General features: G+C 41.6%; 1 pseudogene; it reads left to right on the forward strand.

Annotated features, from left to right (window-relative positions):
• The window catches only part of LOC120715002, a 31,200-nt pseudogene extending 6,340 nt beyond the window's left edge, over positions 1–24,860 (forward strand).
• The last annotated feature ends 319 nt before the right edge of the window (positions 24,861–25,179 follow it).

Genomic DNA, 25,179 nt, shown 5'->3' on the forward strand with positions numbered 1-25,179 from the left:
TGGTCGCACTCTAGAGCCCTGTTAAGGCTGTTGTGTTTTTAGCATGTTTAATGCTTTGTATCTTGTCCTACTTAATCTGAACAAGCCCCTAAAAAAAGGCTGTGATAACTGTTGACCTCTCTCAATTTTTATTACCACTATTCATTTTAAAACTCAGTTTTTAAAACCTTACAATGTAACAACAGCCCAGCCCATGCAGCAGTATATTAATGACCAACCTCGTACTGTGAATGGATTATCTCAGTAATGACTGACTTTTGGTCCATTTACATCATCCCGATATGTAATTGCATTTGTCCCTAAACATTGGGAAACCTCACGTTAACTTTTGTCGAGTTGAAAAAAGTTAGCGTTCATCCTCCAGCTTCACTGTGTTTATATTATGCTAACCATAGTTGTGTAGCTAGCCACCACGTAGCACATCATTATATACCAGCTAGTCCAACTACAGTAACCATATAAATGTCACTGCTGCTTAGTTTCCTGTCGTCATTTATGTCGAAAGTGATAGCAGAGCTTTACGTTTTAATTTTTCAGAAATCCCTGAATCAGAACATGGTATATTATTCAGTCTTCAAAAAGTTTTAGAGACTTCCTGAGGGAGCCCATGTACCACCAGTGGTACGCGTACCACAGTTTGAGAACCTGTGACCTACTGAATTTTATTCAGATGTGTTGCAGAAGGGACACATGGAAAAATTTGGGAAAACTGGCCCTTGAGGACTGGAGTAATATAAAAAGAACAATGTTTTTCCAAAGGTCAGTGTAAAAAAAGAGTGTATACATTGAAGCTAAAACACATGTAGTGTAAATTCTCTGTTAAGGTCAAAAACACCGAGAGGCCATTCTCTGTGAGTTTATTATAAATGCATATACTGTGTATGAAATGTTCTAACATGGAAAGGACAAGTCATTTACAGCAAAAGGGCAAAGAGATGTCTCATTCTGCGTATTTTAAGCATCTGTTATCACTTCTCTAAAACCTTGAAGGAATGAAGGGAAAGAACTTATTTTTAAGTATTTGTTATCTCATGAAAAAAAAACATAGTATTGGTTAAAAGTTTATGCAAAAGATTATTAAAAAATTTTTTTTGCATAAAATAACATGATTTATTCTCCTGTCTGGTCTGTGTTTTCTTCCTTCAGCTTGTGGCGTCTCTGTTGTTCCTGACAGCCATAGCACACCTGGGAGTCACACTAGGAGAAGATTTTGGTCCAAACAGTGACCAATCTTCAAAAAATGCTGCTGCATACTACGCAAATCCAGCTTTATTTGCAATCACATGGGTAAATTGAGCAACCTTTATATTTATTTATTTAAATTTGAAAGGATTTGTTTTTATGTTCTGATGTGTCTTCTTTGTTAGATCCTTGTCCTGCTGTGCCATGAAGGATTAAGATGGGAAGGAGCAATAGACTCTGCCTCTATTTTCCTCTTCTGGTTGCTCCTTGTAGTGTGTGACATCTTTCCTTTCCAGACCCTCCTACGAGAGGCTCTCAGACTGGTATGAGTGAAGACATTTGATCAAGTTGGATTAAAGTAGAAGACAAATAGTAGATTTACTCAGACATGATGCAATAACTTGATATGATTGACTCTATATTTTCCATAACAAACCGTTTTCTGTTTCTTCGGGACCCTTTAAAGTATTTCTTTCTCTCATTTTTGGTATTTAGGGCGAGGTCCGTGATGTCCCACGTTTCAGCCTTTTCTACATTTCTTTTGGGCTTAAACTGATTTCATTAGTTCTTTCTACTGTGGCTGATATTCCCCCAGAAGACAAAGACCTTATAAAAAAGGTACCCTTTATTTGTTATTGGTTTTGTTTGTTTGTTTTCCGAGGGTGAAGTTTTATAAGCATAGATTAAATAAGATAGATTGAACCTTGTTTTTATCCACAGAATCCTGAAGCAGGTGCAGCATTTTTGAGTAGAATAACATTCAACTGGTTAAACAGGTAACATTAAGGTCACTATAGTCGGAATCTTAACAAGCACCTACATATGTGCTCCATGTCTTCAAAGTTCTCATTGTTTTTACAGTATGGTCTTAAAAGGCTACAAACAACCTCTGGTTCAGGAGGACATGTGGGATCTGAATGAGAGTGATAGCACTGCTTTCATCAATGAGCGTTTCCAGCATTTCATGAAGCCTGAGTTGGATGCAGCTAGGGTCCGATTCCAGAACAAGATGAAAAAGAAATCAGCTAAAACCAGAGACAGTGCCCAGGAAGACCCACAGCAAAATGGCCTTTCCAGTGGTCTGGGGAAAGGAGTCAGTCAGGATGTACTAATGATGGTGAGAGCATTCAAACACTTCCACTCACATGTACACTATATTGAGCTACAGTCTAAACGGATTTTAATAACACCACTAATCAACATCACTATGTTTTTTTCTGAATAAATCTCATCAACTGTGTTTAAACAATCTGTTCTTTTAGGAGGAAAGGGGGAAGAAGGAAGATGAAAAGAAGAAAAAGGACAATAAGGAGGAAGAGAACTATCCCAATTCATGGCTGATTACCACCATTTACAAGACCTTTAAAAGGATTCTGATTGAATCTGTCTGCTTCAAACTTCTGCAGGATGTGTTAACCTTTGTCAGTCCTCAGCTTCTTAAGTGAGTAAGATATTACAGAAGGTTACAGAAATAAAACAACAGATTTAAGAGAAGAACAATGTTGTGCTTGTACAATGTCGCTGGACTTAAACCAGCAACTCAGCTGTGTTGTACCCTGTATTGGACTACAGTGGTCTCTTAATAGTTCACTGTTCTGACTTTCTGATGCATACTTTTCAAAAAGAAAAGGAAAATATTGAAACCAGTTCTTTTTATTTTTCTACTGGACAGAGAAGATGTAGACTCAGAGTGGTCAAAGTATTTATAATCATTTTATTCAATATATTATCTTCCGGAAGAGAGATCCGCACGATGGTAAGCATCTGCAGATCAAGGTTCAAGGTTCAAGGTTCTTTATTTGTCACATATTTAAAATTAAAGGAATTTGAAATGTACATTGTGCCTGGGTTTAGAGTGTCTGGAAGAGAGTCCTGTCTCAGTCAATTATAGATGATGTGAGAGGGCGGATTTGTGTGTGTTTAGGGCCCGGATGGCTTGGAGATAGAAGCTCCTCTTGAGTCTCTCTGTCCTTGCCCAGATGATGCGGAACCTTCTACCAGATTGCATAAGTTGGAACAGTTTGTTGCCAGGATGGGATGGGTCCTTCAGTATCTGCGCTGCTCTAGTCCGGCATCTCCTGGTGTAGGTGTCCTGAAGCGGGGGGAGAGCAATCGTGCAGCAGCGTTCTGCTGTACGGATCACTCTCTGGAGAGCTTTTTGGTCCTTCACACAGCTGTTCCCAAACCACGATGTCATGTTCTGTGTGAGGATGCTCTCCACAGCGCCTGTATAGAAAATCCTGAGGATCTTTGGAGAGACCTCTCCGTGAATCGCTACCTTATCGTGGTGGAGGGGTTTGTGTGTCCCAGGGATCCCAGGGGCTATGTTGTCTGGGGGCTTTTGCCCCCTGGTAGGGTCTCCCATGGCAAATTGGTCCTGGGTGAGGGACCAGACAAAGAGCGATTCAGAAGACCCTTATGAAGAGAACATTGAGGGAACAGTTTACCCTGCCCGGGATAGGGTTACCGGGGCCCCGCCCTGGAGCCAGGCCCGGGGAGGGTGCCCGAGGGCGAGCATCTGGCGGCCGGGCCTTAGTCCATGGGGCCCGGCCGGGCACAGCCCGAAGAGGAGACATGGGCCCATCCTCTCGCAGGAGGCGCCATAGGGGTCGGGTGCATTGTGTGCCGGGTGGTGGCCAGGAGCGGAGGCCCTGGCGGACTGATCCCCGGCTGCCAAGACTGGCAATAGGGACATGGAATGTCACTTCTCTGGTGGGGAAGGAGCCTGAGTTAGTGCGTGAGGTTGAGAGGTACCAGCTAGATATAGTCGGGCTCACCTCTACGCATGGCTTGAGCTCTGGAACCAGTCTCCTGGAGAGGGGCTGGACTTTGTCTCAGTCTGGAGTTGCCCCTGGTGAGAGGCGGCGGGCTGGGTATTCTAATATCCCCTCGGCTTGCTGCCGGTACGTTGGAGTTTTTCCCGGTGGATGAGAGGGTTTGTTCCCTGCGCCTTAGGGTCGGGGAACGGGTCCTGACTGTCATCTGCGCTTATGCGCTGAGTGGCAGTTCAGAGTACCCAGCCTTCTTAGAGTCCCTGGGGGGAGGGTGCTGGAAGGTGCTGCACCTAGAGACTCTGTTGTCCTGCTGGGAGACTTCAATGCTCACGTGGGTAACGACAGCGAGACCTGGAGGGGCGTGATTGGGAGGAACGGCCTCCCTGATCTGAACCCGGGCCGTGTTTTGTTATTGGACTTCTGTGCAAATCACAGTTTGGCCATTACAAACACCTTGTTCGAACATAAGAGTGTCTATAAGTGCACGTGGCACCAGGACGCTCTAGGTCATAGGTCGATGATCGATTTTGTAATCGTATCACCAGACCTGCGACCATATGTTCTGGACACTCGGGTAAAGAGAGGGGCTGAGCTGTCAACTGAATACCACCTGGTGGTGAGTTGGATCAGGTGGCGGGGGAGGACGCTGGACAGACCCGGTGCACCTAAACGCGTAGTGAGGGTGTGCTGGGAACGTCTAGCTGAGGCCCCAGTCTGCGAGATCTTCAACGCACACCTCTGGCAGAGCTTCAACAGCATTCTGAGGGAGACTGGGGACATTGAGTCCGAATGGACCATGTTCAGCGTCTCCATTGCCAAAGCTGCTGCACTGAGCTACGGCCACAAGGTGGTTGGTGCCTGCCGTGGTGGTAATCCCCGAACCAAATGCTGGACACCAGAGGTGAAGGGAGCCACCAGGCTGAAGAAGGAGTCCTGTCGGGCTTGGTTAGCCTGTGGGACTCCGGAGGCAGCCAACAAGTATCGACAGGCCAAGCGGAATGCGGCTCGGGCAGTGGCTGAAGCAAAAACTCGGGTGTGGGAGGAATTCGGAGAGGCCATGGAAAAAGACTTTCAGACTGCCTCGAAGAGATTCTGGCAAACCGTCAGGCGTCTCGGGAGGGGAAAGCGGTGCTCTACCTGCACTGTGTATAGTGCTGGCGGAGCGCTGCTGACATCTACTGAGAAAATTGTCAGGCGGTGGAAGGAACACTTCGAGGACCTCCTTAATCCCACTGACACGTCTTCCGAGGAGGAAGCAGAGTCTGGGGATGAGGGAATGACCCGCCAGTTTCCGGGGGCGAGGTCACTGAGGCAGTTAAACAACTCCTTGGTGGCAGAGCCCCTGGTGTTGATGAGGTCCGCCCCGAGTTCCTGAAGGCTCTGGACGTTGTAGGGCTGTCCTGGTTGACACACCTCTACAATGTTGCGTGGAGATCAGGGGCAGTACCCCTGGACTAGCAGACCGGGGTGGTGGTCCCCATCTTTAAGAAGGGAGACCGGAGGGTGTGTTCCAACTACAGGGGGATCACACTCCTCAGCCTCCCCGGGAAAGTATATGCCAGGGTACTGGAAAGGAGAGTTCGTCCGCTAGTCGAACCTCGGATACAGGAGGAACAATGTGGTTTTTGTCCTGGTTGCGGAACACTGGACCAGCTCTTTATCCTCTCAAGGATACTTGAGGGTGCATGGGAGTTTGCCCAACCAGTCTACATGTGTTTTGTGGACGTGGAGAAGGCATTCGACCGTGTCCCTCGGGGTGTCCTGTGGGAGGTGTTGCGGGAGTATGGGGTGTCTGGCCCATTGCTACGGGCCATTCGATGCGTATACAACCGTTGCAAGAGCTTGGTTCGCATTGCCGGCAATAAGTCGGACTTGTTCCCGGTGGGTGATGGGCTCCGCCAGGGCTGCCCTTTGTCACCGGTTCTGTTCATAATTTTTATGGACAGGATTTCTAGGCGCAGCCAAGTGGCGGAGGGCTTTCACTTTGGTGGCCTCAGAATCTCGTCTCTGCTTTTTGCGGATGATGTGGTTCTGTTGGCTTCATCGGGCCTCCAGCTCGCACTGGTACGGTTCACAGCCGAGTGTGAAGCAGTGGGAATGAGGATCAGCACCTCCAAATCTGAGGCCATGGTTCTCAGCCGGAAAAGGGTGGAGTGCCCACTCCGGGTCGGGTAAATGGTAAATGGCCTGCATTTGTATAGTGCTTTTCTAGTCCTTAAGGACCCCAAAGCGCTTTACACTACATTCAGTCATTCACCCATTCACACACACATTCACACACTGGAGATAGCAAGCTACATTGTAGCCACAGCTGCCCTGGGGTGCACTGACAGAGGGATGAGTTCCTGCCCCAAGTGGAGGAGTTCAAGTATCTCGGGGTCTTATTCGCGAGTGATGGGAGAAGGGAGCCGGAGATCGACAGACGGATTGGGGCTGCAGCTGCAGTAATGCGGACGCTGCACTGGTCCGTTGTGGTGAAGAGGGAGCTGAGTGTAAAAGCGAAGCTCTCAATTTACCGGTCGATCTACGTCCGTACCCTCACCTATGGCCACGAGCTGTGGGTAGTGACCGAAAGAACGAGATCGCGGATACAAGCGGCAGAAATGAGCTTCCTCCGAAGGGTGGCTGGCCTCTCCCTTAGAGATAGTGTGAGGTTCGGCCATCCGGGAGGGGCTCAGAGTAGAGCCGCTGCTGCTCCACATCGAAAGGAGCCAGCTGAGGTGGTTCAGGCATCTGACAAGGATGCCTCCTGGGCGCCTCCTAGGTGAGGTGTTCCTGGCATGTCCCACCGGGAGGAGGCCACGGGGCAGACCCAGGACACGCTGGAGAGATTATATCTCTCGGCTGGCCTGGGCCTATAGTCAGCTCCCTCCTCCTGTTATTTTGGTACTTACACGTCACACACAGTTTTGATCAAAACAACTTCTGCGCTACACTCTGCCTCTGCAGCTCTGCACAAGACTCCCTGTTCTGCACAGTTTCCTGTTCTGCACAGTGTTCCAGTCTTGCTCAGCAATTTATGACCTTTAAAACACTTAATGAGTGAAAAGTGGCCTCTTAATATTCTGGCCTGCATAAGACAAAAATAATCAGAAAATAAGTACTAAAAATATATATATATATTCCTTAACAAAACGAAAGGAATTTATACAATTATCTGTCACAGATGGGTTTTTTTTATTCACTTGCAGTTACCTTGTACAATCCTTTGGGTTAACTATTCCCTATTGTCAGTCTGCGGGACCAGCACCCCAATACAGGAAGTCTGGGTCAGCTCTCTGTTTAAGAAGTTTTAATCGCTGGATGAGTATTACCCAGCAGGCAATGCAGAGTTCAGTTGGGGCTGATGTGGCTCAGGGAGCTCGCCCAGCTTTAATGGTCTCAAAATCATCCGTATGTCTTCCCTGCTTATCTGATAAAAGCCAGGGACCCGAGTAGCCTTGCAGTCCTGGCCTCCGTCAGGCACATAGTTACAGCGGCTCCCCTCTTTATTGGTGTGCTTGGTATTTACTGTAAGTGGGTTAGCTTTAGAGGGCTTGACAGTAGGCCTCAAGGGTATGTTATGTGTAAAGGGCTGAAGTAACCTGTAAGAGCTATTTACATTAAAATGGGTCAATACTCAGATTTTTACCTGTACTGTTTCACAACAGGTTAAAAGGTGAATATCAACAATTTAGACTTTAATTGTACGAAAATTATAATGAGTTACACTCAGAAAAATAAAGGTGCCAACTGGAACCAAAAGTGGTTCTTTAGACTGATGCCATAGAAGAACCTTTTTTGGTGCCACAAAGAACCTTTCAAACAATGGTTCTTTGAAGAACCATTTCTTTCAGTGGTTCATTGAAGAACCTTTAAAGGTGCCCCAAAGAACCATCAAGAAATGGTTCTTTGGGGCACCTTTAATGGTTTTTCAAAGAACCTTTTTAAAAATGGTTCTTTAAAGAACCATTTTTAAAAAGGTCCTTCAAATGGTTCTTTAAAAGAACCATTTTAAAGAACCTTTTTTGAGTGGTTCTTTAAAAAAACATTTTAAATCTTTCAAAATAAAATGCATCATAAATTGAATTTGAGTAGGGTAAAATAAATATGAGCACAGCATAGACATATATTAATGGTTTATTGTCATTTTGTAGTTACCAAAAGACAAAAAGGCATTTTAGCCCTCAGCACAACATCAATACTAATACATGTCACATATTAGTGTTTTAAACAGTAATAATTAAATATATTTGCTAAACTATAAATAAATATATATATATAAATACTAGCTACAGATAACACAACAAATAATACATGTATTGTTTAATTAATAAAACATCAGAAAGTGATAAAACACATTAGAAATAGCAATAGCTTCATAACAGACCAATAAATCAACACATTTTCATCAGCAGATGTTTGCATGTTCAGTAAAAATATTTCAACAACAAGTTTATGATTAAAATGATCAATGAACTTTAGCATTACACTATGTAATGTACGTTTCATGTTGTACTCGTGGTCCTTTGTTAGTCCAGTTTAGGACAATGTCTCTGACGTATGTTTCATATCAAACATATGTCATATCAAAACAAGCCCACACCTGCAGTTGTTTCAGTTTTTCACTGGTGTTTCCTGTCAGCTGGTCAACCTCACTCAGGCGGACATCCATATCAGCCAACCAAACGACAAGCTCCTCCCTTTGTGCTTCAAATCCCTCCCACTCTGAGACAAGGAGCTGAAAGAGAGAGAAAAGAGTCAATTATAAAGAAGAGAGAAAAGTGAAACCCTCCTCAGAAGGTCTGACTCGCATACCTGCAGTTGACCTGTGATGGACTCCAGTTTGGCGTTCACGTCATCCCTCGCCGATGCCAGCAGCCGAGTCTGCAGGGTGCCCTGGAAGAGCTGAGTTAATGTTCGACTCCTCCTGGTTAGGCTCTCCAGCTGGATGAGCCGAGGTCTCCCCTCTCGCCGCTGCCTCTGAACACAGAAACACAAATTGCATCTGAAGCAGGAGGTGCAGATTTTTTGCTATTCTTTTCTAAATCCAGGCTAGATCACGTGGAGGTATTTGGAAACTTTTTTGGCCAGTGGACGACTGTTGTCTTGCAGAAAGTCAAATCAAACATATGCGATACACAATTAATTCACAAGAACACATTATAAAAAATAAGTCCAGTTCTTGCCTGATTTCAAGTGAAATCTGCATCAAACCAGGGTGACAGAAGTAAAACGAGTGCACAAAGCCTCACTTTGTACAAGCCTGCTATTACAGTTCTCCTCTATGCAGACGACTTTCCTGTTTTCAAGGCACAACTTGGATCTGCTGTACGAATCTTATGGATACACACTAAATGAAACAATAGTGTGCATGACTCCAGATTCTGATCCCTCATCCTAATATGGTCCCAACATAGCAACAGCAATAAAGCAGATGCTGAGGCTAAAAAAATACAAAGTCCATAAACCAATGGCTGACGTGGGTTTTATCATAAGGGTGATAAATATACAGATTTCAGTCTGTCTTAGAGATTTGATGTTCATTTACCTGCAGATGCACTATACGTGCCTGCTCCATGGTTTTTCACAACATTTTGCACATCACTATTTAATACAGGAAGTAGGTGAACTAAAACAAGTCATCTTTCTTTGTGAGAGGACCATATTAATGAAACAAACCTCGATGACATCATAGGGATCCCTAAAGATGCTCCTGCTGCTTCTCTTCCTCCTCATCCTAAGCTTCCTTCTCCTTGTCCTCGCCTTCCATCCAATTGTAATTCAACCTAATTGTGTTTCTCCCCCTCCTCTTCCTCATTTTGTTGGAGCTGTGAACACAATGAATGTGAATCTGGATTAATTTGTGCAAACAAGAAAAATCTACAGCTTTTTGGTCAGAGGTGCTCTTGTGATTTAAGCCAGGTAGAGTAGATTTATGTGTTGATGCGACCTGCTTCAGCTCTGGCTGCTGAGTGATATTTACACCCTGGCTGGATTACAAACTTTAACCATGTGCTGAACTTTGGCCCAGCGCTGATACCTCTTGTTAGTATAACGACCTCTTCTTAGCTTGTATGTATGATGGTGGATAAATGAAATATACAAAAAAATTAACTATATTACAAAAGAACATCTATCTTGGAAACATTAAATGACCGGAGCATAACTTGTCAACTAGTCCGAAACTAAGTTATGCAGGAACAGTCAAAGACACACCTTCTCATGTCACATTTCTATTCATTTCTATATAATTCGATTAGACAATAAAGAGTTATCTAATCTAATTATTCATTCAAAACTCTTATGCATAGCTGTATTTTATACAGCTCATACAGAATTAAAAGTACAGGTTCATGTGAGTATTTAATGTACGGCTCAGATCTACAGAATTTCAGAGTTTCTAGAGCAGACACAGAGCTCACGTCACAACAGGCTTCAGGCGCCATTTTAGTGACTTTAACAATATATTAAATTTTAATTCCGGTCTAGCTGACATTAGGTTATGTACGCAGCACGCAATTGAACCACATATTTTAGAAGCCAAAGGTTCAAATTAGCTGGGAGCACCTTCACTTAATTATAACAGTGGTTTTGTTAGGAAAACAGTTGGATACTAAATTGCGCTGACCTCAACGGCTAACGTATCGCTAATCGCTACTGTTAGCACAACATTAACAGCAAGCTACAATGACGAGTAACAAAAACAAAACAGTGATAAGGTTTTAATGAAAATGTTTTATCTTTTCTAACAGTCCCAGAATCCACAGCTTCAAAGTCCAGCAGGTACTGAAGACTGTTATCCGTTTCGCTGTCACCGTCCGTGAGTTTTTTTTCCCGGAAGGTCAAGGCCCGCCGCTCGCACACTCTGTCTGCGCATGCGCATCCCAACGACTGACCCCCTCCGTCCGCTCCCGGGAGGTTATAGTATGACGTGTTCTAACGTCACTCTCTCTCTCTCTCCCTGTCATTTATTTGGCTCGAAACACATATTAACAAATTGCTCAGTGATGAACAACTACTCAGATCATTTACCTAAGCAGTGTGCTTTGTCAAAACGAAGTGTGTGTTCATTACAGATAAGTGTGTTCATTACACTGACATTCTGTTCTGCAATTGTTATTTACTTGTATTTTATAATTTGACTTTACATACTGCTGGGTGGTTTGTAAAGTTTACAATAACTAGTATTATCATTATGCTATATTTTCAAAAATATATAATAATCTCAAAAGTAATGCCTTGGAGTAGAAAATAGTAATGCTTTATTAAAATTTAAAACGAAAGTACAGTATTTGAATGTGTGTATTGTGTCTACTGTTTGCAAATATTTCTAACTTTTATTTGAATATTCAGTTTCCTACCGTCTTCTCTTAAAGGGTAATTGCCAGGTATCCCGCCCTCCCCCTTCGCACACACATGCACACAAAGAAAACACAGAGTATAATTCACAGCCTCATTATAGTGAATAAATATTTATGCCATTTACACCATCAAACTTAAATTGCTAAGGATGAAGAACCTTTTGTTCTTTAAAGAACCATTTGTAATAGCTGAAGAACCATCCACAAAATAAAAAGGTTCTTTGACGTATGATGGTTCTTTAAAGAACCATGAAGACATCTGAAGAACCATTTAAGAACCATAATTTTTCTGAGTGTAATGCTGAGCTTGTTCTTAACATTGGAGAGGAGACAGGCGCGCCCAGGTCTGAAGATGTGCTTATCTCAGTGTTCTGTAGTCCTGACCTCCGTCAGGCACAAAGTTCACTTTGAGATCCAATCTTCTGAACTGTTCATCTCACAGCAGATGAAGGGAAGAGCAGAGAATGCATTTGGGCGCTCTCTTTTATACTCTCCTAAGTGCCTGTTTGCCCCCTCCCTTCTCTCTCCTCCTATTTAGTCATTCAAGCACATTGTTCACTTAAGATCTGTCATGCGCCGCGACGCGCGTGCACAAAAGGATCCAGACGCAGACTCCGCGCTAACAGAAAAAGACACTTTATTGTAATAACGAAAGGCGACCCGGGAAAACTAGGGAGCAAAACAAGAAACTAAAAACCCGGGGAAACAAAGACACGAGGAAGCCGGGATCGGGACCGTGGGAGGCTGCAATAGAAAGGGGAAATGATTACTAGGGAGCCGGGAAGCGGGGAAAACACATCAGGACGGAGTTAGAGTAGGGGGCTTACGATAGAACGGGACCGTGGGAGCTCGGGAGGGAAGTGTGGCAGTCCGTGAGCAGGAAGTCCGTGGGGATAGCGAATGGGCCAGAAGATGCACCGAGTGATCCAGTTGAGCCGGAGGACAGGCAGGTGGCAGATGCCGAGTCGAAACCTGGACACAAGTAGGCGGATTAAACACAGTTCCAACCAGAAGTGAATGCACGCTTTCGTGGAAGTCTAGTTACCACTGTGGGGGTGACTAACGGACTGGCGTGGAGCATCCAGTAGATCCTCGTGTAGTCACCGTGATGGAGAGCAGGTGTGCCGGTGATGGCCCAGCCCGGGGGTGTGGCTACCCGAGCATCACGCATTCCACAGACACAGGACCACGGACCATGACAAGATCATCTGATGTCCAACCACACAATATCTATCTGATTAATCAAAGTTTACTTCAACAACACTTCTTTACATTTTCTTTGTAATTCTTAACATATCAGATCTCATGACATTTGAACATTTAAGAGACATCCTTCACATTGCTGACACCAATAGGTAAAGAACTAAGTTGGATCATGTCTACAGACACAAAATCTAGACTGTTTCACTACTCAAACTACATTTCTCATTTAACATATTGATCAAGCTTATATTTTGATTTATCTTTAAACAAAAATTAAAAAAAAAAACCAATAAAAAATGAGGATAAAAATAAAGATTAAAACTATAAATCACTTTAAAAAAAAAGGGATGTTAAGCCTTTTCACCCTCTCTCTGATGTGATGAGAAGAAGGCAGGGGGTCTTTAATCTCTCTCTGTCCCTCATGTCTTGACACTAGTCATTCATAACCGATAACAGGAGTGGCAGGATGAAATGAGGACATTGTTAGATAAGTGCTAAAGATGAAGCTGGAGATTAGCATGTTTTCTTCTTTTTTTCTGTTTTTCCTAGATTGATGATCTCCTTCACTCAGGACAAATCCAGATATGCCTGGGAGGGCTATTTGTATGCAGTGTTGCTGATGGTGGTGGTTCTGCTACAGTCTCTGACCCTACAGCAGTATTTCCAGCGCTGCCATGTGCTGGGGATGAAGGTTTGCACTGCACTTATGGCTGCTGTGTATAAAAAGGTAAAAACAGGAGTGACAGAACACCATTTATTGATATTGGTGTGAAAAAAAATCAAATGCTGTATAATATAAATTACTGTTACACATTAGAAGAAAAAAATTACTAGTCATAATTTTCTGCTTAACTCACTTGTCAGGTGTTTCAGTTATAAATAACTTTTATCAGCACATTCTTGTCACAGAAAAACTATTTACATTATTTCTTAGATAAGGTCAGCTTTGCTTTTTTCAATATATAGGGTTAGAGTAGGATTATGGTTTAAAAAAAAGTGACACAAAGACCCATCTCCTGCTTTGTTGATGTACTAAAACATACAGAGTAAGACAAAATATCACTTATATGCTTCTCTTACTTAATTTTCACCCCACTTTCTAATTAATTTGCCCTTTTTATCCCTTTTCTAAGGCATTAGTGGTGTCCAATGACACTCGTAAGGAGTCAACAGTAGGGGAAACGGTGAACCTGATGTCAGCAGATGCCCAGCGCTTCAATGATGTGACCACCTCTATCCACCTGCTGTGGTCCTGCCCTCTGCAGATCATCATATCCATTGTTTTCCTGTGGCTGGAGTTAGGACCTTCTGTGTTGGCAGGACTGGGAGTCATGGTGTTACTAATTCCAACCAATGCACTGCTAGCAACCAAGGCCAGAAAACTCCAGGTCAGGGGAAATACTAGCCAAATCTTCTGTACACCTCTGTGCGAGATTCTAAATCAAGATAATTCAAGATGAGATTACACTGCAAATTTTAAAGTGTTATTCAAGATGTTTAACTAAAGTATTGCATTGACTGTTTAATAGATTTTGATACAGTCCGCCCACTTTCACACTTTCAGAGGCTCAAAAGTAGATAGACAATTGAGTGACGCAGCATACAGGCGTTTAATTAATATTAACTATAATGTGAAAAAAGTGATCTCGGTAACTCTGAGCACATGATTCTTGCTGGTGAAAAAGTTGGGGGGGGGGGGGGTTTCCTAATGAATTACACAGAATCAATTGCTGTTCAAAACACTTTAAGTATTGTCTTATTGCCTGTTTAACATGAGCTACATTGTGTCTCTTTTCAGATAGAGAACATGAACTTTAAAGATAAGAGAATGAAAATCATGAATGAAATTCTAAATGGGATCAAGGTGAGCTCCCTTATTCAGTGTATTCATGGTGTATGTAGATGCCTTCCTTACATGTAAGACATTGATGCTTCAAGAAACTGCAGTAACTTGAACAATAAGTGCTCTGCTGCCGCACCCTTCCTTCTGCCTCACTGCCTCCTCACTGTCTTTTTCTTTCTTTTGTCTCCCACCAGATTCTGAAGCTGTATGCTTGGGAGCCATCCTTCCAGAAGCAGGTGGAAGACATTAGAGGGGAAGAACTAAAAGTCATGAAGAAGTTTGCCTACCTACAGTCCATCTCCATCCTTACCTTCCGCTGCAGTCCAGCTCTGGTGAGTTCTGTCAAGGAGCTTCACAGAGACTAGATTCCAATGGTAAACAACCTTTTTTCTTAAACTGTCTGTACTTTCAGGTTTCTCTGGCCACGTTTGCAGTATTTGTTAGTGTGAGCAGCGATAATGTGTTAACTGCTGAGAGAGCTTTTACTTCCATCTCTCTCTTCAACATCCTCCAAGCTCCTCTTGCCACGCTGCCCATGCTCATTGCTTCCATTGTACAAGTAAGTGAACAAAGCTACATCACACACATGTATCAAGCCTGTGATAACATCAAACTTACCTGTTCTTTGAATTTTCAGACAGCAGTATCTAAGAAGCGCCTGGAGAAGTTTCTGGCAGGGGAAGACATCGACAGTGACATTGTGCGCCAAGACCCCAGTTTCAGTATGTTCACCATTAGAATTTGCACTTGTTCTACAGCTGAAGATTGAAGCTTAGTCACAGTTTTTATGTGTGCAGATCATCTGTTAAGCTCTGTCTTGGTCTGTGTTCATTTTTTAGATACTGCTGTGAGCGTATGTGATGGTTCCTTTGCTTGGGAAAAAGATGCAAAGCCTCTGCTGAAAGAGTATGTCTGTGTTGGTCATCAAAAAGTTACTAGTTAACTTAATTAACTGTGAGATGTTCACCGGGATTTTTTAGCATTGCTTAAGTTTTTCAAGTCTGTTTATTTGCCCCTGATGTGTTCATAGCATTGAGTATAGTTATTATGTGTGTCCAGTGTGAATTTGGACATTGAGCCTGGTCGGTTGGTTGCCGTAGTGGGAGCTGTTGGGTCAGGAAAATCGTCTCTTATGTCAGCCCTCCTTGGAGAGATGCACAGTACCAAAGGTTTTATCAACATTATGGTAATGGCTTTTTTCCCGTTTGTATTTATCAGTGTGTGTTAAAAAAAACATGTAAAATCCATAACATCTAATTACGTCTTAACTAAAATAACACAAATGTTCACACAAATGTTGAGTTAAAAAAACAAAAAAACATGTAGCATGACTGTGGCACAATCAAATTAAGTTTGCTTCAGTTTTTACTTCAGCGCCTTCCCTCATCTCTCACGAAGGCAGAATACTTTATTATTCTATAAAGAAATTATGTTCGTTATTTTTTTGTTTTTTAAATACAGAGAAAATCAATGTTGATTGAATCATTTACTGAGTTTATTTAATGACTAAAAGTATAAAATTCCTCTATATAGCAGTATCTATGCATTCTCAATCATCCAGATAAGGATATCCCAAAAAGTTCATAGTGTATTTAGACTCATAGACTCCCACTGAAAACAGTATTTCTACATGAAAAGCATAAACGTTTTGTGATCTACATAGTAGTAGTTACATTCAAGGAGCACAAAAAGCGTATAATTTAACAATCACAATACAATATTTGAATTTTTTTTAAATAATTCAACAATTAAACATTAAAGACTTTAAGAAACAAAGTAAAGATGCATAAATAAAAAAAAACATCACCAGCCTAATTCATTCAAGCCAGTTTTGATAATCTGGTCTAAACTCATCAGTATTGAAGGAAAAAACAGCTGAATAAAGAAATATATTTCTGCACAAATTTTGTGAAATGGAGGCAGATGATTTGCTTATAACTCAAACCATTTTACCCACAGAATAAACTGTTCTCTTAGATTTCCAGTAAAATGATTTGTTTTTCACCTAGCCACTGTAGTGTTTGGTCTGGATAAAAATGTGTGGATGCCAGGTTTTTTTTATGATAAGACAGATGTAGTGAGACATCTGTAATTGAGTCATAATTTGTTTCTTTCCAGGGTTCTCTTGCTTTTGTACCGCAGCAAGCCTGGATCCAAAATGCTACTTTGAAGGATAATATCTTGTTTGGATCTCCACATGAGGAAGAGAACTTCAAAAAGGTCATACAGGCCTGTGCTCTTGCCCCTGACCTTGAGCTGCTGCCTGGAGGAGACCTCACTGAGATTGGAGAGAAAGTGAGTTACACTTTGAAAGGTTCAGGTTTTTGGTTACACAAATATTTTTCCTGTATGCAAATACTGTGTATGGCGTTTATTGTAAACATATGTAAAATATTTGTTTCTTAAATACATGACAAAAAAGTAACAAAACAGAAGAGCTCTTCTGATTGTAAAGGAAAGGCTAAAAGAGTGTGTCTCTTTTCCCCTCCTTTCTTCTCTTTTCAGGGTATCAATCTCTCAGGGGGTCAAAAGCAGCGTGTGAGCTTAGCCAGAGCAGTCTACAGTCAGGCTGATATCTATCTATTAGATGACCCTTTGTCTGCTGTGGACTCCCATGTAGGAAAGCATCTATTTGAAAATGTAATTGGACCCAATGGATTACTTAAAGACAAGGTTTGTGCTTAAAAACATATGCTAACAATATTAAAAATGGGGATTAAGAATAACCCAATCATTTATAATACAATAAGGGTCTGGGGGGAAATGCGTAAAAGGTTGGGTAGAGAAGATTGCACTTCATTCTTGACTCCTTTACTGAGAAACAAAGGTTTTGTTCCAGGAATGTCTTGTAGCATGTTCGATAAGTGGCACAAAAAGGGATTAAGGGTAATTGGCGATTTGTATCAAAACAACACACTGATGAACTTTGAGCAATTGCAGTCATATTTTAATATTCCTAGAGACCACTTTTTTGGCTTTCTCCAGGTTCGCAACTTCGTTCATTCTAGAATTCCACAGTCTTCAGAAATAGTTATATATGATGATATTGAGACATTTCTTATTAAGCGAAAAGACAGAACTCGTTTTATCTCAGCTTTTTACTCTCTCCTATATACTCTTAGTAGCAACACACTGAGCGCTATTTATAAATGGGAGAGAGATCTTAATAATCAATATACCGAAGAGGAGTGGAAAGGAGCCATTAACATGAGTAGTTCCACTTTTACTTGTAACCGCTTGCGAGAAACCCAATACAAAATCATACATCGCCTTTATATAGCTCCTAATGTCTTGCATAAGATTGCACCTCATATTTCCTATCTTTGTAGTAAATGTCAAAAAGAAACTGGCACTTTTTTCCATTACTTTTGGGAATGTAAATTAATCAAAAGATTTTGGAGCTTCATATCTCAAGAACTAAGTAATATTTTTAACAACCTGATTCAAAGGGACCCCGGGTACTTTCTTCTTGGCCTACCCTCAAAAGAATTAACATTGAATCACTTGCAGCGCAAATTATGTCACAAACTATTGCTGGTAGCTAGGAAATGTATTCTCATTAATTGGGTTAAGGATAAACCTCCCTCTGTGGCGTTGTGGTACAGAGAATTATTTAAAGTTATTCCTCACAAAAGAACTGCTGCTATTTTAGGAGGAAATGAGGGTCTCTTTCTCAATGTTTGGTCCCCTTTGCTTTCTTATTTGCCAAATGATTTGTCCCAACTGTTGAGGGGGGTGGTTGCGATTAAGATGTTCTCAGTTAAATAGGAAGCAAGTGTAAAGGACAATTCATTCTTGGAGTTTATCTTTTTCTCTTTCTATATCTGTGGGTAATTGAGTGAAAATATGTTTTTTTGTGTGTCTGTGTGGATGTGGGTTTTTTTGGGGTGTTTTTTTTTTTTCTTCTTTCTTCTTCTCTGTTTGGTTGTGTTGTTTTATGCTATTCTTGATAAACAAATAAAAATTGTATATCAAAAAAAAAAACATATGCTAAACATTTTACTTTAAAATTAATATTTTAAATAGAAATCCAGTATTTAAAGTGAAAAAAACTCGACCATTTCCCATTTAATTTCTTTCTGAGGAATCTTGACAAATACTTTCTGCACAGGATATTCAGCTGTTACTTGCTTAGAAAACATGGCGTCTAATTTATAGTATTTTACATCATTTTACCCAGGACCCGAGCATTACATAGAGGTTACAATAGGCTAAATATCACACTAAATGACCAGGATAACTGAATAGCTAATTATGAAAGGTTAGGAATAAAAGCCACTCGGAAATGGAATTACAAGTTAGAAAAGGTTGGCTTTATAACTGATTTTTAAATGATTAAACCAATTATTGTTAATTCAGTCTGTGAACGGAAACATATTCTCGTGTTGATAAATACAATTTATAAACATATTTAAACATAATTTATGTTTTTTTCTTTCTTTTCCTTTAATACTTACAATGTTTTTGTAAATCCTATCTAACCCTATTTGATTGGTGAATTCTGACCATACAGGACTCGTATCCTGGTGACTCATGGCATAAGCTTCCTGCCTTACGTGGATGAAATAGTGGTTTTGGAGAATGGAGTCATTTCTGAAGTTGGATCCCTATGAAAACCTTCGTGCCAGTGGAGGAACTTTTCTAAGTTTCTCGACACATATGCCAAAGAGCCGAGCAATCAGAGAAATTCAGAAACAGGTAATTACAACCTTTTTCTTAGTATATTAGGAATATAATCTGCACACATCACATGTTTTTGTTAGCTGTACAACCAAACCTATGCTAAAATTATACATCACAAATATGAATGAATTAAATTTTCTTTTTGTCATCTTTTATGAATACTTTGTGTTGATGTTGTTCACATATTGACCCAAATACCATAAATTACTGCCATATATATAAAACACCATGTATATGTTAATTTAGGTGAGGGCCAGGACGCAGAAGACTTTGAGCTCATCCCAGATGGAGACGATGCCCAACCTGATGGTGCTTCGGAGGATACTGTTTCTCTACACTGAGGCGAGAAGGAAAACAGCATCCGCCGCAGCCAGCGCAATGGCAGGTTCGAGCATTGTTAAAGTTGCAGATGAAACCAATGAAGCAGCTTGTCTCAAACACCATCTTTAGCAGAATGTCCATTTCATTCTTTTCCTCTATTTTTTTTAGTGTCAGATTAAGAAGAAATATTTCCATTAAAAAATCTGCAAATGCTGATGAACCACAGAAAGGCCAGAAGCTTATAGAGAAGGAAACTATGGAAACAGGACAGGTAACAAAATGTTTTTGTACAACTAGCGCAAGATTACAACAAATGATTGCTTGTTTCCTGAGTGCCGTCTCGCGCTGATTTCCAGGTGAAGCTTGCAGTGTTCCTGCAGCACCTGCGAGCCATGGGCTGGGGATATTCTGCCATGGTTTTCCTGATTTACTTCATCCAAAACGTTGCTTTCATCGGTCAGAATTTGTGGCTGAGTGACTGGACCAGTGATTCTGTGGAGTACTACAACATGACATACCCTTCCTGGAAGAGGGACACAAGGGTGGGAGTGTTCGGAGCTCTTGGAGTGGCTCAGGGTAATAAAACAGTCATTCCTTTTGTATTTGCAAATACTTCAGGTTCGTGCAAATTAACGTTAAGGAACTTTATGTCTACCGACAGGCAAATTCCCTACTCTGTTATTTAGGATCCACTCATTTTTAGAGCGCTATCTAGACAACCCTAAACATCCAGTCTTTTTATTGTACTAGAGGACTTGTGCACTGTGTGCGTTAGGTCCTTTGTCACAGGGACCCATGCTGCAAAGTGCATAGGCACCTATAACTTTTTATGTTAATAATTAGGAGGAATTTGTTTATATACAGAATTCTGTTTAAGCTGAACTGAATCTTCTCAAGCTAAACTACTCAGTGTAATAAAAAAAAGTGTAATAAAACTAAAACAAATCAATGAAAAACAAAACAAAAATAAGGTGGATGCTTCAGAGCGGTTCGGTCCTGGTGGGAATGATGGGGCTGATGTAGAGGGTGGAGATGAGTATAAAAGTAGAGAGGAGTACAAGGGAGGGAAAACATTTGTTATTTATTAGGTTCTTTAACAGTATTTTATTTGCACCATTCAAGTATTTTTTCTTTTCATATGATTTAAATCACCAAAAGTGTGTACATTTAATGAATTGCATTATATAGCGCTTTACAATGCCACTATTCATTCACACACTGGTGGAGGCAAGCTACAGTTGTAGCCACAGCTGCTCTGGGGCAGACTGACAGAAGCGAGGCTGCCATATTGCGCCATCAGCCCCTCTGGCCAACACCAGTGTTTTGCCCAAGGACACAACGACAGAGAGCCCGGGCTCGAACCGGCGACCTTCCAGTTACAGATGCGCTTCCCAACCCCCTGTTCCACAGTTGCTCTTTCGTATTGTGAATGGGTGACCAATTACATTGATCAAAGTGATATGTTTTATTCCAGCTACTTTATATTGTAAAAAGACTGGCAATTTGGACCTTGGTTCATCTTGAGCTTAGCTTTACATGCAGTACATATATTACTGATTGAACTATTTTTTTTTTTTATAAGAATAAGAATTGAATTTGAAAAAAGTGAAATACTATTTGTGTTGTCATTATAGCCCTGCGACAGACTGTCGATTTGTCCAGCTTGTGCCTTCCCTCTTGCCCTGTGGCAGCAGAGATAGGCTCCAGCCCCTGCAACCCTGAATTTCATACAAGCTAAACTTTGTCATTAAGAATTTCTGAACATCCAAACCTGGTCTGGTCTCCAATTAACAAGATTCTTAATGACAATTAGCATTTTTGAAAATAAATATTATTTTGTAATAATAACAGCCATTTTATATCAGTAGGCAGGAAAAAGCACACCTGAGTGTTACTGTAAGTTCAAGGTTCTGTCCACAGTGGATTTGTCTTTGTTAAAAATGTAGTTCTATTATTTAGAAACTTTCTTGTTTTTATTGCAGGCCTCTTTGTGTTCCTTGGCACACTGCTCCTAGCCAATGCTTCCATTGATGCATCTCGTATCCTGCATTCACGACTTCTTAACAACATCCTGCGAGTTCCTATGGTTTTCTTTGACACTTCACCTATTGGAAGAGTGATCAACCGCTTTGCAAAGGTAGGGTCTTGTAGTTCACTTTTAAGGATTTTTTCATAGTTTTCAATATTTATTTTTATCTTCTTGTGGCTTGTATGATTACAAATACAAAGTATAACTAGTTTTTAATGTCATTTCTAAAATAACAGTGCTAAAAAAAAAAACGAAACATAAAATTTTTTAAAAAGGCTTTTTTGTGTTTTCTGCAAGTTGTATATCCACTTGTATTATTTAATTTTTCCCACTTTATCTCACATTTTTTAATACAATCCTAAATATTCTTAAAATTGTTCTCTCCTTAAGTCGTTCTTTAAAGAGGCTTTCTTCCCAAGTGCCTCCTCAAGTATGCAGTTCAGTTCAATTTTATCTGGTGCTGACACACAATAACAGTCACTAAAGGTACATTGTATTGTAAAGGTAAAGCTCTTACAACAATTAAGAAAAATCCCTCAAACAATTAGATGACTCCCTATGAGTCAATATGAATTTAATATGAATATATTCAATAAATCAATATGCTGTTCAATTCATTTCAGTTTTATCTGCACAGTCCCAAATCAACCTATTTGCGTTAATGTTGTAATATGTGTGTAGATCTGTTGTCTCTGTTAGCTGCGGTTACTAAATTCAGCCACTTGTTGAAAAAGGGAAGAAGGAGCTAATTTCTCTTGTATCCTCACATCCTGCTTACACCAACAAAAGGGTCTTAACGGACAAAAATTAATCATTAAATTATTAAGTCGTTAGAATGGCTGTAAGTGTCACGGCTAGCGGTATGGCGTTATTTTTGTGCCACTTTTCTGAGCGCACATAAAAAAAAATTGAGCGCACGTAAAAAAAATGCAGGTGCAAGTGTTGCAGTTTGAGGAGAAATTTATTTTGAGCGAAGAAAAGCTAAATTTGAGTGAACAAAATTCATTGCTGCGTGCAAAAAATGTATTTCATTGTTTGCTATTATCCATACACACACACAATAGCAGCCCCTCTCGCTCAGTTTTTGCACTTGCGCTCGCTCGCAATGTGTTGCTTGCACTCTCAACATTTCTGCCCATGCACGCTCAACTCTTCGAGCTTTTACGCAGAGATGTGCAGAACCTAAAGGAAACCTAGGCTGTCTCCCAATTCAGGGTCTGCAGCCTTAAAGCACGGACTTCAAGGCCAATTACGTCACAGCGGCGAAGGCTGTCCCAATTCAAAGGCTGCTCGAAATGCGTCCCTGAAATGCGTCCTTCATTTCCCTGAATTTTAAGGCTGTGGCAGTGTAGACTTCGTGGCCCAACATATCCCAGAATGCATAGCGCGGCGATGGGTGTGGATAAATTTGCAGAACAAAACGGCGGATGAGGGGCGGCCGAAGAGTACACTTTAAGTACTGAATATTATGTCACTTAATTGTGTGCAAATGTTTAATAACGAAGAACATTAAACATTACTGTGGTTAGTATCATGGTTGCTAGGCAACCTGGGCAGCGCAACGGAGGCTTTTTTTTTTTTTTTAACGTTATTGATAAACAACAGTATCAGCGCAACGGAGGCTAGACCGTCCCATTACACAAGCCTCGCACTTCCGGCCTTAGCGGTCTTTGAGTACGCGGCCCTTGAGGATCGTTGAGGCTGCGTACTTTAAGGCTGCAGACCCTGAATTGGGATACAGCCCTAAACTGGGGAAGGTAGTAAAACAAACCTGAAACCTTAATCCACAGAAGGACATGCAGGGGGAAACGCACGGAAGTAACACAGAGTGACTCAGGGAGACAACACAGACAGACCAGCGGCGAGCACGAGAGGACACACACTATAAATACACAGAGAAACAGGGAAACTACACACAGGAGGGAGACACGACTGAACCTAGTTAACATGACAAAACTGGGAGGGTGCAAAACTGAACACACTGACATCAGACACCGACTTTCAAAGTAAAACGAAAACAGGAAAGAAACAGACTGGTCTCAGAGACAAGGGTAAACAAGAACGAGGAACAAGAGGGAACACACAAGGGCAGGGGAATGACCCTAAACACGAAACGAGGAAAACGAACCAGAAACCACCCGACCACAAACGAAGGGGGGGTGGACGCGACGGAAACAGAAATTTACATAAAAATATGCATAAGGTAATCATAATGCGGATAGGAAGAGAATAACACAAAAAGCCCGGGGTCCAAAATGAAACCCCAGGGACCCATGACGAGTAAGACCGTCGCTGGTTATCTTTGTGAAACGCCGTAATGCGTCAGGAACCCAACTCCAAGTCTTTAAAGTGTTTGAGTCCAATGATAAACATCCCATGACTTACATTAACAATTTTTTTCCCAAATATCCTGACTTTAGCTTTTAGTAAATCATTGAAACTGTCATTCCTTCTAAAGTTATTTAACTTTATTTTGGCCTAATTAGGTGTTATTTTTTCCTGTTTTTTTAACAGGGGCAACTATAAAGTACAAATGGGTGACGTTGTTTACTTAATATATACTCAACCCTCAAATATTATCCTCAAAGGGACTTTTTATATACCATAGATGGATGCCCATAGCCTGCCTTCCCTTGCCCGCTTCCTGCCTTCGGGGTCTGATTGTGTCGGGGGACATGAAAAAAACTTTGGTCATCTGACATGGCAAACGCCTTTCTTTGCCATGGGATCATGCCGCTGGCTCTAAGCTATTATCTTTGTACCGGTAAGCCTAAATAGGTAAGAAGATTGTACAACAAAAGCTAACCTAACTTTCCTTATAATATGAATGGCAAGCCTGATGTTGTTTTTGTCTTTCTCTCTACACCCGCGCTTTTTAATTGCCGCTTCAAGACAGGGCTTGTTTTTTTGCGTCGGCTGGACTCGGTGTCTCGCTCACAGTAGACTCTCACGGTGGTGAGAACGGTGTCCGGCCTGGCGGTGATAAGACCTACAGCAAATCAGAAAAGGTTTCTAAAACACAATGAAGTAACTATAGATGAAAACCTCAAAAGTATCTACCTGCGGACAGTCTGAACAGGTCCGACTGGAACAGGGTACCGAAACAAGATCAGCATGTGATCGAAATGATGAAGACCCTAAATTTGGGTGTTGTGTGCATATTTGGTGGTTTGTTTCTTTCGGGGTTGACAGAAGTTTGGCTTGGCCATACGTCCCCCCGCCCTTGGAGTTTGTGTGGAAACCTGTGTGTTTTTTTAGGCTGCTCTGTTGGCTGTCCGTTCCAAAGATTATTGGACAGTAATGTGGTTGGGCCCGATCTGTACAGTGGCCCTTAATGTCAGGTCACAAAACACCTACCCTATTATCCAATCAGGTGGTTTAATTAATGCGGTAAATCTAAAAAGGCAGAGAATGTAAACACAGACCTCTCATCCTGTTTGGGTATTCTGCAGGTAACCCAACCCTCAGACTGGCTGGGGTAGGAGGACCTCAGAGCTGGAGACCAATTGGTAGCTGTGGATATAGTAGATGAATCAATCAGCGAGACGAGGCATGGAGACTACTTTGGAGCAAGATCATTATGTAGCCATACATCCCTCTCTGCAGTCTTCCTTAGCGGGTCCACGAGGATGCTGAGCCTATGCCTCCCAGGCTACCCTAGCATAGGGTGATACACACTGGGATGTGTCGCCAATCTGAAACATGATAAACACAAAGACAGACTCCATTCATACGATAGTCATACCTGTGGGAAATTTAGAATCTCCAATTGACCCACAAACCCCACTAACCAAAATATCG

Source organism: Simochromis diagramma, unplaced genomic scaffold (genome assembly GCF_900408965.1).
Source record: "Simochromis diagramma unplaced genomic scaffold, fSimDia1.1 OVJJ01000421.1, whole genome shotgun sequence".
NCBI lineage: Eukaryota > Metazoa > Chordata > Actinopteri > Cichliformes > Cichlidae > Simochromis > Simochromis diagramma.